Source organism: Schistocerca piceifrons, chromosome X, assembly GCF_021461385.2.
Source record: "Schistocerca piceifrons isolate TAMUIC-IGC-003096 chromosome X, iqSchPice1.1, whole genome shotgun sequence".
Taxonomy (NCBI): Eukaryota; Metazoa; Arthropoda; class Insecta; order Orthoptera; family Acrididae; genus Schistocerca; species Schistocerca piceifrons.
In genome coordinates this window covers 754,618,431-754,635,858 of record NC_060149.1, presented here as the reverse complement: position 1 = coordinate 754,635,858, position 17,428 = coordinate 754,618,431, and the positions used below count along the sequence as shown (strand labels likewise).

General features: G+C 44.2%; 1 protein-coding gene across 1 annotated transcript in view; it reads right to left on the bottom strand.

Annotated features, from left to right (window-relative positions):
• Positions 1 to 17,428, bottom strand: part of LOC124723081 (paired mesoderm homeobox protein 2-like) — a 507,093-nt gene that overhangs the window by 266,696 nt on the left and 222,969 nt on the right. The gene's annotated exons all lie outside the window — the stretch shown is intronic.

Below are 17,428 nucleotides of genomic sequence, written 5' to 3'. Positions count from 1 at the left end.
GATACATCTCTGCATCTAATTTCCAAGGTTCCTTTCATTTGCATTTCGTTTTCAAATCCCGACTTACTGAACGATGGGATAAGTTTGTTTATCTCGACTACAAATTTTCGGGCCGATTCCGCAGTTTGCTGTGCATCGTCAAGTTAACGCTTTGTTTGAAATTTCGTTATCTTCCAATTCTATAACACTGTTTGAAGTTATACAGTCATCCACTGCTTCCCTTGAAATCACTGTTACCTATATCGCGCGCAGTTTGATGTGCATAACGTAGTAGATCACTATCACACACATCCTATAAATAGTATCGAGCATCCTTGAATCGACAAACACCAATTTTTGTAATAAGAGCGCCTTATTCTCATTCGAACATCCGTAGTTTTGTTATGCTCTACAGAACATATTGCTGCGGACTTACTGTTCACAACAGTTTTTTACTGTGCTGCGGATGATCTTCCATGTACGTAATTATGTTTAGTATCCGCTCCTTGGACAACGATTGTCCTTTACTACGTTTCACTGGAGAGGAGATTTCTGTCCGACAAGGACGATGAACTACAGTGACTTGACACCTGGTTCAAAATCACTTTCACCTGTTAGGCACATATCGGCATCATTGTCCTCCTCATGCACATTGCCCGCACAGTATAGTGTATACGACACCACACGTTCCATTCACTCATCTTGCAGAAACGCTTGTATTTCATCTGCCACTTCTTTCTCTCTCTACGAAATTCCTCAGGTTCCTTTCGGACGAAATGTCAACTTCGGCAACTGTTGTTGCAGATATAAAGCAATGTTTGTTTTGTTTATCGTTGCCATTTCTCTGCTTTGTATCAACACCACTAGCGCTCTAGTGTTGTTGTGATTATCAAATGGTTCAAACGGCTCTGAGCACTATGGGACTTAACATCGATGGTCATCAGTCCCCTAGAACTTAGAACTACTTAAACCTAACTAACCTAAGGACATCACACAACACCCAGTCATCACGAGGCAGAGAAAATCCCTGACGACCACGAGCTGCGGAGTTGTGATTATCATCGACTAAGCAGTGCAACTACGCTCCGTAGCCTCATGCTGTTGCTCACCACTGGATACCTTCAGTCCCGCCCCCTGTTGCCATTAGCAGCCAATATTGTGGTCGCACGGTAAACACCGTGTGGGGCGTCGAATGCCGTAAACATCATTGGCCTCTTGTGACCTCGTACTCATAAAGTTCGTTCCTAGAAGATTAAATATTTTACTCTGCGAAGGAACCATAGACCATAGGAACTGACATAGCCGGCCGGAGTGGCCGAGCGGCTAAAGGCGTTACAGTCTGGAACCGCACGACCGCTACGTCGCAGGTTCGAATCCTACCTCGGGCATGGATGTGTGTGATGTCCTTAGGTTAGTTAGGTTTAAGTAGTTCTAAGTTCTAGGGGACTTATGACCACAGCAGTTGAGTCCCATAGTGCTCAGAGCCATTTGAACCATTTTTTTGAACTGACATAAATTTGAATTTGATACGCCAACCGGTTCGAGAGAAAAAGGCTCGTAACAAACAGACGGATAAACAGACGGACAGATGGATAAAAAATGACAAAACATATTTTTTCGTGTGATATTATTACAAATTAATAATTTTTACTGTTAAAAAGTTACCTTTTGCAAAACTTCACGATTCTAATCAATCGGAAGTACCCTATAAGTTTTGATGTGTGATTTTTCGAGTATCAAAATATATGAGACAAACGGCCGGAACTTTTGATTGCATTGACTTAGAAACGTAAAATTTTTACACCGGCAAGGAACTACAGACCTTAACGTGTGACATAAATTGTCTATCCGTTCTTGAAGAAAAGAGTTCTTAAGACAGTAAACTCTGTGATCAGTCCATGAGGACAACGTGATACCGAACCTAATTATATTACCACCAGTGAACCGCATTGACAGTCGGCGCACTGAGGCGACGCAGTCCAATCGTGCCCGTAGACGTGAGGCACTCCGTGGCTGACACATTCACGACATGGTGAGAAGCCTGGTCTGTGGCTATGGGATCCAATACCCCGGGCCACACAATGACCCCCTCGAGCACTGCATACCACAGGAATCACGTTTAGCTTTCACTGGCCTCGGGCGGTGTGGCGCCGTACGTCAAAGGCTGTGGGGTAGATAGATAGCTGCAGGATACGTGGCGCTGCACGCAGCTGCGCTCAGGGAACCACTTCAATCAACTGATTAACAATTAATCTATTACAGGTCAAAGGTACTTAGATATCGCGATGAAAATTTATTCTCCTCTTTAACAGAAAGCACAAATCAGCAATCAGTTAATACCCCCACTACAAACGAAATATAAGTCAATCAGAGAAAGTTCTAGTATTACGAAATTCGGTAGAGCCCCGGTATTTCGAGTTTCCGTGCAATTCGAGCTGGTCTTAAGAAAATTAAAATTTTACAGAAACTATAGCAAAAACCTGTTTTCATACGTTGTCCACGTGTACATCTTACGCACTTTCGAATGTGTTATATTTTACACTTTGTTTCAATTTTCCATGTACAATACAGGTAAAATTGTCCCATTTAGGGTTTTCGTTCGTAATACGCAGAAATAATTTTGGCCACAACTTTTGTTATACACTACTGGCCATTAAAATTGCTACACCACGAGGATGACGTGCTACAGACGCGAAATTTAACCGACAGGAAGAGGATGCTGTGATATGCAAATGATTAGCTTTTCAGAGCATTCACACAAGGTTGGCGCCGGTGGCGACATCTACAACGTGGTGACATGAGAAAAGTTTCTAACCGATTTCTCATACACAAACAGCAGTTGACCAGCGTTGCCTGGTGAAACGTTGTTGTGATGCCTCGTGTAAGGAGGAGAAATGCGTACCATCACGTTTCCGACTTTGATAAAGGTCGGATTGTAGCCTATCGCGATTGCAGTTTATCGTATCGCGACATTGCTGCTCGCGTTTGTCGAGATCCAATGACTGTTAGCAGAATATGAAATTGGTGGGTTCAGGAGGGTAATACGGAACGCCGTGCTGGATCCCAACTGCCTCGTATCACTAGCAGTCGAGATGACAGGCATCTTATTCGCATGGCTGTAAAGGATCGTGCAGCCACGTCTCGATCACTGAGTCAACAGATGGGGACGTTTGCAAGACAAGAACCATCTGCACGAACAGTTCGACGGCGTTTGCAGCAGCATGGACTATCAGCTCGGAGACCATGGCTGCGGTTACCCTTGAAGCTGCATCACAGAAAGGAGCGCCTGCGATGGTGTACTCAACGACGAACCTGGGTGCACGAATGGCAAAACGTAATTTTTTCGGATTAATCCAGGTTCTGTTTACAGCATCATGATGGTCGCATCCGTGTTTGGCAACATCACGGTGAACGCACATTGGAAGCGTGTATTCGTCATCGCCATACTGGAGTATCACCCGGTGTGATGGTATGGGGTGCCATTGGTTACACGTCTCGGTCACCTCTTGTTCGCACTGACGGCACTTTGAACAGTGGACGTTATATTTCAGATGTGTTACGACCAGTGGCTCTACCCCTCATTCGATCCCTGCGAAACCCTTCATTTCAGCAGGATAATGAACGAGCGCGTGTTGTAGGTCCTGTACGGGCCGTTCTGGATACAGAAAATGTTCGACTGCTGCCCTGGCCAGCACATTCTCCAGATCTCTCACCAATTGAATACGTCTGGTCAATGGTGGCCTATCAACTGGCTCGTCACAATACGCCAGTCACTATTCTTGATGAACTGTGGTATCGTGTTGAAGCTGCATGGTCAGCTGTACCTGTACACGCCGTCCAAGCTCTGTTTGACTCAATGCCCATACGTATCAATGCCGTTATTACGGCCAGAGGTGGTTGTTCTGGGTACTGATTTCTCAGGATCTATGCACCCAAATTGCGTGAAAGTGTAATCACATGTCAGTTCTAGTATAATATATTTGTCCAATGAATACCCGTTTATCATCTGCATTTCTTCTTGGTGTAGCAATTTTAATGGCCAGTAGTGTAGATGTACAGGTAACATTAGGTTTCAAGGAGTGCGTTTGCTCTTTCTTTGTCGACCCTTCACTAACTGGGCTCTCCTGAGAATTAGCTGTACAGTGCATGCTATCCTTACTGTTACCGCTATTCTTGTGCCTACTCAACAACAGTAGTCATTAAAATACAGTACGCCTAATTAACAATACAGTACACATTTTAAACATTACCTGGCCATTGTTGTATATACTGTGTAGTAACATCTGTATTGTAGTGAGCCACCTGTGTCACGTTAATTTTAAAGTTTTGTATGTATGTACATACATAATTGTATGTTTCTTAGTGTTTTAATTCATACATTACAATGAGTGATAGGAGTAAGAGAAAATATGTGCCGTTGAATGTGAAACTGGAGGTCTTGAAAAGACTAGACAAAGGAGAAATATTAAAAAAATCTGCTGCTGAGTATGGAGTCGGTGAAGTGACAGTTGGGGATTGGCGTAGAAAAAAGTTAAGAAGTTTTCATCAAACAAGTGATCTATTTCGTCATTTGAACGGATGTCAGTGAAGCAATATGAGTATGAAAAAACGAGTGAAACTTTCTTCGCTTGGTTTACACACCAAAACTCCAATTTCAGGGGCTATTCTGAAAGAAAAAGCTGTATTTTTTAGAACTGAGTGAAAGGAAGATGAGGACGATTTTGCTGCAAGTTCAGGCGGCAGAAACGATACGGCATAAGTCAGCTTGAAATTCGCGGTGAAAAACTTTCTGTGGGCTCTCAAACTGTTACATAATCCTAAATAGAGGATAAGGAACAATCAATATATCAAATTTCTCATAAAAGAGCTTTGGACAGAATAAGACCTGTGGCGAAAGAAGAACTCTATCATTTGAGAGATATAGAGGCGAGAGAGCGTGTCGGGACTTACCGCAGTTTACTGCTGGTAGCACCACGTCACTATAACGCGTGGCACACAAGTATTGCACCATAATTTAAAAATGATATTAATTATAAGTTAAAGTTGCTTTTCAGCAATTTGTCAGCATGTGCTTTAGTATATTAATGTTTAAACCGTCAAATCTCGAATTGATCAGATGAATATCTTTCCCCAAACACATGGTTTTAAGAAAAAAATAAGTGTCGCTAAATAATAAAGCTAGGAAGCCAAAAATTTGTGCGAAGCTTCAGTTCGACATAAAAATAGTAACTGCATGACCCCCATTACGCTACCTCTAATATTTTTCGAGCAATTTACTGAAAATCAAAGTTGGAATCAAAACGTAGTAGATTAAGTATATGTTACACTAATGCCAGAAAGACCCGCCAGGGTAGCCGAGAGCGCTAACGCGCTGCTTACTGGTCTCGGGTAGGCGCGCCGGCCCCGGACCGAATCCGCCCGGCGTATTAACGAGGGGGGCCGGTGTGCCGGCCAGCCTGGATGGGGATTTTAGGCTGTTTTCCACATTCTGCTAGGTGAATACCGGGCTGGTCCCAACGTTCCGCCTCAGTTACGCGCGTCGCAGACATGTGAAACACGTTCGCACTATTACACTATTTACACTAGATGCAGACAGCTGGGGTACACTTATTCCATCCCTGGGGATACGTGGTGGCGGCAGGAGGGGCATCCGGCCACCCCTTAAACTAACCTTGCCAAATCCGTTGTAACCACGCCGACCCTGCTATCGCTGCGGGACTATAGAGTAAGCGAAAGAAAGAAAGAAATACTAGTGCTAGAAACCTATTAAATAATAGAACTATAACAAGTTTCAAGACCTGGAAGTAAATAATAACAACCAAAAGGTCTCTTAAAGTTGTATGTAGTTCAGAGATCATGTTCTACTGTAAGTTCTGTTCTAAAAATTCTAGATGACAAAGGTTAAAAGCAGGCGAGCTAAAACTTATTCTGTGATTTTAACCAACTTAAGTACATTAATACAAGAATTGCGAAGATTCTAAATTGACTCATGACAGTGTTATAAAATATTGTGTGCCTGAGAAAGGGGCCGTTTAAAACGCTACTGCCGTGGGCATAGAGTGGATGACAGGAGACGTTCCCTTGGTCGTCTACTGCGCCCATATATACACTATGTGATCAAAACTATCCGGACACCTGGCAGAAAATGACTTACAAGTTCGTGGTGCCCTCCATCGGTAATGCTGGAATTCAATAATGTGGTGGCCCACCCTTAGCCTTAATGACAGCTTTCACTCTCGCAGGCATACGTTCAATCAGGTGCTGGAAGGTTTCTTGTAGAATGGCAGCCCATTCTTCACAGAGTGCTGCACTGAGGAGAGGTATAGATGTCGGTCGGTGAGGTCTGGCATGAGGTCGGCGTTCCAAAAAATGCCAAAGGTGTTCAATAGGATTCAGGTCAAGACTCTGCGCAGGCTAGTCCGGTACAGGGATGTTATTGTCGTGTAACCACTCCACCGCAGGCGGTGCATTATGAACAGGTGCTCGATCGTGTTGAAAGATGCAATCACCATCACCGAATTGCTCTTCAAGAGTGGGAAGCAAGAACGTGCTTAAACCATCAATGTAGGCTTGTGATGTGATAGTGCCACGCAAAACAACAAGAGGTGCAAGCTCCCTCCATGCAAGACACGACCACACCATAACACCACCGCCTCCGAATTTTGCTGTTGGCACTACATACGCTGGCAGATGACGTTCATCAGGTATTCGCCATACCCACACCCTGCCATCGGATGGCCACATTCTGTATCGCGATTCGTCACTCCACACAATGCTTTTCCAATGTTCAATCGCCCAATGTTTAGGCTCTTTACAACAAGCGAGGCGTCGTTTGGCATTTACCGGCTTATGAGCAACTGCTCGACCATGGAATCCAAGTTTTCTCACCTCCCGCCTAACTGTCATAGTACTTGCAGTGGATCCTGATGCAGTTTGGAATTCCTGTGTGATGGTCTGGACAGATGTCTGCCTATTAGACAGTACTACCCTCTTCAACTGTCGGTGGTCTCTGTCAGTCAACAGACGAGGTCGACCTGTGCGCTTCTGTGCTGTAAGTCTCCCTTCACGTTTTCACTTCACTATCACGTTGCAGAGAGTGACCTATGGATATTTAGGAGTGTGTAAATATCGCGTGCAGACGTATGACACAAGTGACACCCAATCACCGACCACGTTCGAAGTCCGTGAGTTCCGCAGAGCGCCCCACTCTCCTCTCTCACGATGTCTAAAGACTACTGAGGTCACTGATGTGGAGTACCTGGCAGTAGGTGGCAGCACAATGCACCTAATATGAAAAACGTATGTTTTTGGGGGTGTCCGGATTCTTTTGATCACGTAGTGTAAATACGGCCTGACAGGCAAGACTTCATTTCGCACCCAGCTACCGTATGGTCCGCGTCTGTTAAACGCTGGAGTACGCGGTGCCTCGGATAACGTCACAAACAGGCTGTTACTAAACGCATATTTTCAGTAATAATAGAATGTGAAATCGCGAGAACTGTACACCGTATTGGATCACTTAGATTTCGCAGAAGTAACTGTTAAGTGTGCCACCCGTAAAGTTAACAAATCCGCATGGCAAGTGGTGACGATTATTTTCCACTATTGTGGCGAGGAATTATTTTGATTATCAGAAGTCAGGGCAAAAGACCATTTAATGGGAACTTATTGTAGAAGTCGCCTCTGAACTGGTCATAGTGCTATTTAGCTAAGAGAGATTTATTATGAGTATTAACATCATGAATACTAAGATGTTGTGTGTGTGAAAATTTATCAAATATATCTAGCAATTAGGACTCATAATCTTCGTTTATAATCACAGTTCCTGACCCCACTGAGTAAACAGAGAATAGAAACATTTCTTTCAGTGGGCAGGACAAGAATGTGGAATTGCAGACTGGGAACTACGGTCAGTATGTTCTCCATCGCTTTCTGGCTGACCACAAAAATGGCTTCCAGGCTCTCGTAAAGGACTGCGAACAATATTCTAATATTTTCTATTACTTATGATTTATTATTATTAACCCGCCACCTCACAGACGGCATGGCGCAAAATCTTCCCCCAATAGTTTTAACATTGGTGAACTAGTGTTAATCAAAACTAAAGAAAAATCTAATAAAATTTCAGCTGAAACAAAAAAAAAAATGCATGTTTATCAAGGACCATTCGGGACAACAGGCAAGCCTCATTCAAACGCATATCGTTTGAAATATTCGAAAAGTAAGAGGGAAGTAGGACTAAGCAACGTTGTAGATTCGAAGCCTTTCAAAATTAATAATAATTACATTTTGCAGGCGGGTACACAGTTTTGCGTACTGTGCGGTCCCAACTGGATGAGACTTTATTTCTCTTTCAAGTTTCATTCTCTTTTTCTGTTCTATCTATAGTCAGTAAGGGATATATGCCTTCATGTTGTACAAATGCTATTAGTTTATGTCTTCATTGTAAGTAAGAATTGATTCCCAAAAATGACTAAATCCGAATGATGACTTTTAAGAGAACACTAGAGGTAGTTTGCAGTAGTAAATTCTAAATGTTGAAATAACAACGGGTAACTTACGAGCACGAATCAAAGAAAAGTAATGGCTAAAACAAATAATAAACGAGATCCACAAAAAGGATTAGTAACAGTAAAATACAGATAATTTGCGATGAGAGAAGTAATTGAAGCTGGAAATTCCTAAAATATGAAAGAATAAATTCTACAAAAATTAATAATTTTCATGTTGCAAGTAAGATTGTCTGTAGGTCAGAGAGAGTAATAGTATGGTGCCAATAGAGACAAGCTAAAGGGTTTTCATATTAATTAAAAAAGATGTGTAGAATTTGTGGAGATTACACCAAAAATATAAGTAAATAATAAGGTCAGTAGGCTGACTTAGATAAAATGGAGAAAGAAGCGTAGAAATACACTGAAGCGCCAAAGAAAGTGGTATAGGCATGCGTATTCAAATACAGAGATATGTAAACAGGCAGAATACGGCGGTGCGGTCGGCAACACGTACATAAGACAAGAAGTGTCTGGCGTAGTTGTTAGATCGGTTACTGCCGCGGCGACGGCAGATTATCGGGAGTCTAGTGAGTTTGAACGTAGTGTTATAGTCGGCCGCGAGCGATGAGAAACACCATCTTACAGGTAGCGAGGAAGTGGGGATTTTCCCGTACGACCATTTCACGAGTGTACCGTGAATATCGGGAATCCGGTAAATAATCAAATCTGCGACATCGCCGAGGCCGGAAAAAGATCCTTCAAGAACGGAACCAACGACGACTGAAAAGAATCGTTCAACGTGACAGAAGTGCAGCCCTTCCGCATCAACAAGCGTCAGCGTGTGAACCACTCAACGACACATCATGTATATGGGCTTTCGGAGCTGAAGGCCCACTCTTGTACCCTTGATGACTGCATGACACAAAGCTTTACGCGTTGCCTGTGCCCGTCAACATCGATATTGGACTGTTGATGACTGGAGACATGATGCGTGGTTCGGACGAGTCTCGTTTCAAATTGTATCCTGCGAATGGACGTGTACGGGTATGAAGGCAACCTCATGAATCCATGGACCCTGCATGTTAGCAGGAGACTGTTCAAGCTGATGGAGGCTCTGTAACTGTGTGGGGCGTGTGCAGTTGGAGTGATATGGGATACCTGATACGTCTAGACACGACTCTGACAGGTGACACGTACGCAAACATCCTGTCTGGTCACCTGCATCCATTCATGTCTATTCCGCATTCCGAAGGACTTGGGCAATTCCAGCAGGACAATTTGACACTCCACACATCTAGAATTGCTACGGAGTGGCTCCAGGAACACTCTTCGGAGTTTAAAAACTTCAGCTGGCCACAAACTCCCCAGACATGAACATTATTGAGCGTATCTGGGATGCCTTGCAACGAGCTGTTCAGAAGAGATTTCCACCCCATCGTACTCATACGGATTTATGGACAGCTCTGCAGGATTCATGGTGTCAGTTGCCTCCAGCACTACTTCAGACTTTGGTCGAGTCCATGGACGTCGTGCTGCGCCACTTCTGCCTGCTTGCGGGGGCCCTACACGATATTAGGCAGGTGTTTCTTTGGCTCTTCAGTGTATAGGAATAAATGAAAGTATGGAGAAATAGAAGTAATGAAGTTAGTAGGCTGGCATATGGTAAAATGGTGGAAAATTGGTGAGTCATTTTTTCAAGTCCCGTAAAAAGGTAGAGAAACGCGTAATCCTACTTGAGGCAGATGGCCATTTAACAGATAAAGATTGGCATAGAGGTATACAGACAACAATACAGGTAAACGAATGTTTTAAGAAAAGCAGTATCTAGAGTAGTAGTATGTTATGATAAATGAGCTTTTTGATATTGTGAGTAAGAAAGCAAAGTACCTGCTGTCAAGCAAATGAACTATTTAGCATACTAATCCGCACGATAATTGAGCCACATGGAGATAGAGTTTACAAAGGTTACTCAATTTTCTAAGTAAAGCAGCATCTAAGGTAGTGAAATAAATTGCAAACTAACCCAACATCTGACTATTTTAAAAACCTATGTTGACTTTCAGAACAGAATAGCAATAGTTAAAAAAATAATAGCGAAGTTCGTGATTCAATCTTAATAGTAAAGTAAAAAAATGGTTCAAATGGCTCTGAGCACTATGGGACTTAACTTCTAAGGTCATCAGTCCCCTAGAACTTAGAACTACTTAAACCTAACTAACTTAAGGACATCACACACATCCATGCCCGAGGCAGGATTCGAACCTGCGACCGTAGCGGTCGCGCGGTTCCAGACTGTAGCACCTAGAACCGCTCGGCCACCGCGGCCGGCAGTGAAGTAAAATGTAACGATTTTGTGAAGTAACGTATCGCGAATAATCATTTTTAAAATGTTAATAATGGTTTTCCAAATAATTAAATTTTAAAAAGAAAAATAACTTCTGATAACTTTTCAATTGTTTATTTACATTATAGAAGATAAACAGAATATAGACTGCATTTTTGCTCCCTTAGATGTTAGTTGAGAACAGAAGCTTAGGCTTTGTTACCTGTTTCTCAGGGACAGGGAGGCTTCATGTAAGACAGCATACAAGCTGTCTCGAGACAGAAGCGACGACACCTACCACAGTGACCCACACCCCTACAGTGGTGGTAGAGTATCGCAAAGAACGCCACACATAGTGAATTCCCAACCTCTACCTAAAATGTTTCAGTGAAAGTGGTACGTAAGGACGCACAACACGCATATATACACTCCTGGAAATTGAAATAAGAACACCGTGAATTCATTGTCCCAGGAAGGGGAAACTTTATTGACACATTCCTGGGGTCAGATACATCACATGATCACACTGACAGAACCACAGGCACATAGACACAGGCAACAGAGCATGCACAATGTCGGCACTAGTACAGTGTATATCCACCTTTCGCAGCAATGCAGGCTGCTATTCTCCCATGGAGACGATCGTAGAGATGCTGGATGTAGTCCTGTGGAACGGCTTGCCATGCCATTTCCACCTGGCGCCTCAGTTGGACCAGCGTTCGTGCTGGACGTGCAGACCGCGTGAGACGACGCTTCATCCAGTCCCAAACATGCTCAATGGGAGACAGATCCGGAGATCTTGCTGGCCAGGGTAGTTGACTTACACCTTCTAGAGCACGTTGGGTGGCACGGGATACATGCGGACGTGCATTGTCCTGTTGGAACAGCAAGTTCCCTTGCCGGTCTAGGAATGGTAGAACGATGGGTTCGATGACGGTTTGGATGTACCGTGCACTATTCAGTGTCCCCTCGACGATCACCGGTGGTGTACGGCCAGTGTGGGAGATCGCTCCCCACACCATGATGCCGGGTGTTGGCCCTGTGTGCCTCGGTCGTATGCAGTCCTGATTGTGGCGCTCACCTGCACGGCGCCAAACACGCATACGACCATCATTGGCACCAAGGCAGAAGCGACTCTCATCGCTGAAGACGACACGTCTCCATTCGTCCCTCCATTCACGCCTGTCGCGACACCACTGGAGGCGGGCTGCACGATGTTGGGGCGTGAGCGGAAGACGGCCTAACGGTGTGCGGGACCGTAGCCCAGCTTCATGGAGACGGTTGCGAATGGTCCTCGCCGATACCCCAGGAGCAACAGTGTCCCTAATTTGCTGGGAAGTGGCGGTGCGGTCCCCTACGGCACTGCGTAAGATCCTACGGTCTTGGCGTGCATCCGTGCGTCGCTGCGGTCCGGTCCCAGGTCGACGGGCACGTGCACCTTCCGCCGACCACTGGCGACAACAGCGATGTACTGTGGAGACCTCACGCCCCACGTGTTGAGCAATTCGGCGGTACGTCCACCCGGCCTCCCGCATGCCCACTATACGCCCTCGCTCAAAGTCCGTCAACTGCACATACGGTTCACGTCCACGCTGTCGCGGCATGCTACCAGTGTTAAAGACTGCGATGGAGCTCCGTATGCCACGGCAAACTGGCTGACACTGACGGCGGCGGTGCACAAATGCTGCGCAGCTAGCGCCATTCGACGGCCAACACCGCGGTTCCTGGTGTGTCCGCTGTGCCGTGCGTGTGATCATTGCTTGTACAGCCCTCTCGCAGTGTCCGGAGCAAGTATGGTGGGTCTGACACACCGGTGTCAATGTGTTCTTTTTTCCATTTCCAGGAGTGTATATCCACAAATACAGAATACATGGTTTCGTCCAAGAAGGTGGTACTGTTCCTCATACATAGTGCAATAGCGTCCTCTCCTGCCATAATCATTGGTAATGTTGTGTCCGATTCACTTCTCTTGCTGACTCACCTTGTAGTGGATGTGATACAGCGTTGTACACAATGGTTCCTTATTCGAATCGAGAGCTTGCCAACATGGTATTTACTTACGGAAAGGCAAATGGCTACGGGCAGCAGGGTTGTACCTGTAGATGTATCCTCGCCGACGATAACAACCACAGCATTCAATGTTTGCGGTAGTGTTTCACCATTTGCCTGAGACAGGGCTGTTTCAGGAAGCAGGAAATCATGAAAGACCTACCCGAAATGTTCAGACACCAGACGTGGAGGTAAATAAGATTAACACTGTGGAAGGCGACCGCCATGTCAGTATCGGGCGGTTGGCCCGCCAGTACAGATGTTTCAAATGGCTCTAAACACTATGGGACTTAACATCTGAAGTCATCAGTCCCCTAGACTTAGAACTATTTAAACCTAACTAACCTAAGGACATCACACACATCCACGCCCGAGGCAGGATTCGAACCTGCGACCGTAGGAGCAGCGCGTTTCCGGACTGAAGCGCCTAGAACCTCTCGGTCACAGTGGCCGGCCGCCAGTTCAGGGTAAGCCAGACGACCGTGTGGAACATCCTCCATGGTAATCGTTATTACCCTTTTCACTTACAGCGTGTGCAGGGCGTACTAGCGACAGACTTTCAATATCGGGAGCAGTTTTATCACTGGTTTCTTCACCAGGCAACCACGATTTCTGGTTTTGTGTCACCCATTCTATTTACAGATGAGGCCACCTTTCCGCGGAACGGTCATAACAGTCATATCTGGATAGTATACAAAACCCCCCCATGGTATGGTGACAGCGAATCATTAGCATCGGTACAGCCGGAATGTGTGGGCTGGGATAATTGGTGACAGTATTTTGGGACCAGTCTTCCTTCCACGTCGCCTAACAGGCCGGAACTATCGCCGTTTGTTGCGGGTGACTTTGCCTCCCCTGCTGGAAGAACTGCCATTGATGATTCGAAGGGTTATGTGGGTGCTACATCATGGTGCTCTGGCCCACTCCGCCATTAACGTCCGGACGCTTCTCAATCGTCTCTTCCGTGGTCGATGGATCGGACAACGGGGGTCCAGTTGCATGGCCTGCTCATTCACCAGATCTCAACCTGTGCGATTTCTTGTTATGTGGCCATCTCAAAAGTATCGTGTATGCAGAGTCCATTCCAGATGTGGAGACACTGGAGCAGCGTATTCATGCTTCCTTTGACAGCGTTCGGATGCAGCCTGACCGAAATGAACGCGTGAGATAGAACATGCTACGGCGCGTACATGCATGCGTTGAGGCACATGGAAACCATTTTCAATACATACTGTATCTGTGGCCGCATGGTACAGTGTGTATTACATCGCGGTCTCTGTAACAATGTATATTTGAATAAATGGTCTCCAGTATGGAAACTCTGCATTTCTGTACATTTGTTCATTTGACCGTCTTAGTGCCGTATGCTTTCATCGATCAATCCCTAGATTTCATACACGGTGGAAAAAAATCAGCCTGTGTAGGTTAATTTTTATGTGTAGTATTAAGGAAAATTTCGTTAAAATCGATTTCATTTGAAAGAGGTCAGCTATAGTGACATCACTTGTTTCTAATTTTTAATTTTGATCAAAAATAATTTTGTTTACAAAAATAAGTAGTGAGTGATGTGGGGAAACGAGCGCTGTGAGAGATACAAAGGCAAGAGAGTGTGCCGTGTCTTACCCTAGTTCGCTAGCGCCACGTCATCATAACGTACCTGTGCGTAGTGTACAAAGTATTGCGCCATAATCTAAGAGTGAAATTAAAAATTAAAATAACTTTTCTAAACTTCGTTAGTGTATGCTTCAGTATATTAATGTCAAACATTGTGAAGCCTCAGAATGATCCAATAAATCTGTTTCACTAAATATATTATTGTAAGAAAAAAATAGGTGGCGCTAAATAAGAAAATTAGAGAACTAAAAATTGTTCAGAATGTGCAAATGTACGTCGCAATGAAAAGTTACTAGTCTCAACTTGATCAGTGCAATATTTTGATCAAAATCAGCGTTTTTACGACAAAACTGAAGACGCTAAATATTAGCTTCTGAAAGATGAAATATCGTATGTAGCGTCACATAAATATAAAACTTCTAAATATGTAACTCCATTAAGCTACCGCTATTAATTTTCAAATTATTCACTAAAAACTAAACTTGAAACGAAAACATCCCTGCCGGCCGGAGTGGCCGAGCGGTTCTAGGCGCTGCAGTCGCAGGTTCGAATCCTGCCTCAGGCATGGATGTGTGTGATGTCCTTAGGTTAGTTAGGTTTAAGTAGTTCAAAGTTCTAGGGGACTGATGACCTCAGCAGTTAAGTCTCATAGTGCTCAGAGCCATTTGAACCATTTGAAAACATCCCTATTCATAATAGATTAAGTATCATTCGTATTTGTTGTAGAAAGTTCTAATTACAGCATTCGATTACATTGATGAGATAATACAGCTGCACAAGGTTTCAAGACTTAAGCGTAAGTAACGCTCATTATAAGGAATCTAAAAGAGGCAGTTCAGATGACATGTTCTACTGCCGATTTCGTTCTAAAAATTCTAGCTGGCAAAGTTTAAATGCACTCGAGCTAAAAAAGTTTCAGCGATTAAAGCCAACTTAACTCCATTCATCTACATCTACAACGATACTGCGCAATCCACTATACTGTGCGTGGCGGAGGGTACTCTGTACCACTTCTTATCATTTCCTCCCCTGTCCCATTCACAAATAAAGAAATGGAAAAACTATTATCTGTATGCCTCCGTACGGGCTCTAATTTCTCATATATTATCTTCGTGGTTCTTACATGCAATGTATTTTGGCGACAGTAGAATCGTTCGGAAGTCAGCTTCAGATGCCGGTTCTCTAAATTTTCTCAATAGTGTTTCTCCAAAAGAACGTCGCGTTCGCTGCAGGGATTTCCATTTGAGTCTCTGAAGCATCTCCGTAAGACATGTTGTTCGAACCTAGTGGTAATAAATCTAGCAGCCCGCCTCTGAATTGCTTCAATGTCTTTCTTTGATCCGAGCCGGTACGGATCCCAAACACTCGAGCAGTACCCAAGGCGCACCAGCAGCCTACATGCTGTCTCCTTTACAGGTGAACTACTCTTTCCTAAAGTTCTTCCAATAAACCGAAGTCGATCATTCGCCTTTGCTACCACAGTCCTCACCTGCTCATTCCATTTCATACCGCTTTGCAACGTTACGCCCAGATATTTGAACGACGTGAGTGTGTCAAGCAGGACACTACTAATACCGTATCCGAACATTACGTGTTTGTTATTGCTTCCCATTCGCATTAATTTACATTTTTCTACATTTATATTTAGTTCCCATTCATCATACCAACTAGAAATTTTGTATCAGTCATCTTGCATCCTCCTACAGTCACCTAACTGCGACACCTTTCTATAACCCATAGCGGTTCTAGGTGCTTCAGTCCGGAACCGCGCTGATGCTACGGTCGCAGGTTTGCATCCTGCCCCGAGCATGGATGTGTGTGATGTCCTTAGGTTAGTTAGGTTTAAGTAGTTCTAAGTCTAGGGGACTGATGACCTCAGAAGTTAAGTCCCATAGTGTTTAGAGCCATTTGAACCATTTTTTTATAACCCACAGCATCATCAGAAAATAACCGCAGATTGCTGTCCATCCTGTCCGACAGATCTTTATGTATATCGAGAGTAATAGCGATCCTAGCACACTTCCCTGAGGCACTCTTGGCGAAATCCTTGTCTCTAATGAACGCTTGCCTTCGAGGACGACATACTGGGTTCTATTATTTAACAGGTGTTCGAGCCACTCAGACCTCTGTGAACTTACACCATATGCTCGTATCTCTGTTAACAGCTTGCAGTGGGGCACCGTGTCAAATGCTTTCCGCAAAACTAGAAATATGGAATCTGCCTGTTGCCCTTCATCCATAATTCGTAGTACATCATGTGAGCAAAGCGCAAGTTGAGTTTCACACGAGCAATGCTTTCTAAAACCATGCTGATTCGTAGACATAAGCTTCTCAGTCTCAGGAAAGTTTATTGTATTCGAACTGAGAATATGGTCAAGGATTCTACAGTAAACAGAAAGTACGGATATTGGTCTGTAATGTTGTGGGTCGCTGAAAAGCATTTTCCTGGCACGAACACTGCACACGTTACACCTAATGATAGCAATGTATTTGGCACCTACCACTGTTTACGTGCACACAGCTTGAAAAAGTTGTCATTAGTGAGAATCTGAAATTAGAGACAGAGTTCCCATTTCTCGGCTTATCGTGACTCTTATCAACTAATACGTATAAAGAACATCACGTGCGATCTTTTACATGCAGTAATTCTGTCTTTCATAGACTACTCCTTAGGATTGTTTACAGCTGAGGGGTCTTTCATATCTTCTACGTGAACGAAGATAGAAACCTGTGATAAGCTTTAGCTTCCGCATTTAAATGACAAGTTTCGCTCCCGTTGTAAGTTGCGGGTTCATGTGGTTGCCTGCAGGGGTCTAGCTCGCTCGTTCGTGTACAGGAAATACGTACGACGATAAATTGAAGATATAGCAATTTACACGATTCTGAGAACAAGCCGACAATTTAATTCTTCGATAGGATGGATCACTACCGCACTGGCATATGTATGCAAGAGCGGTTCATAATAACAGGC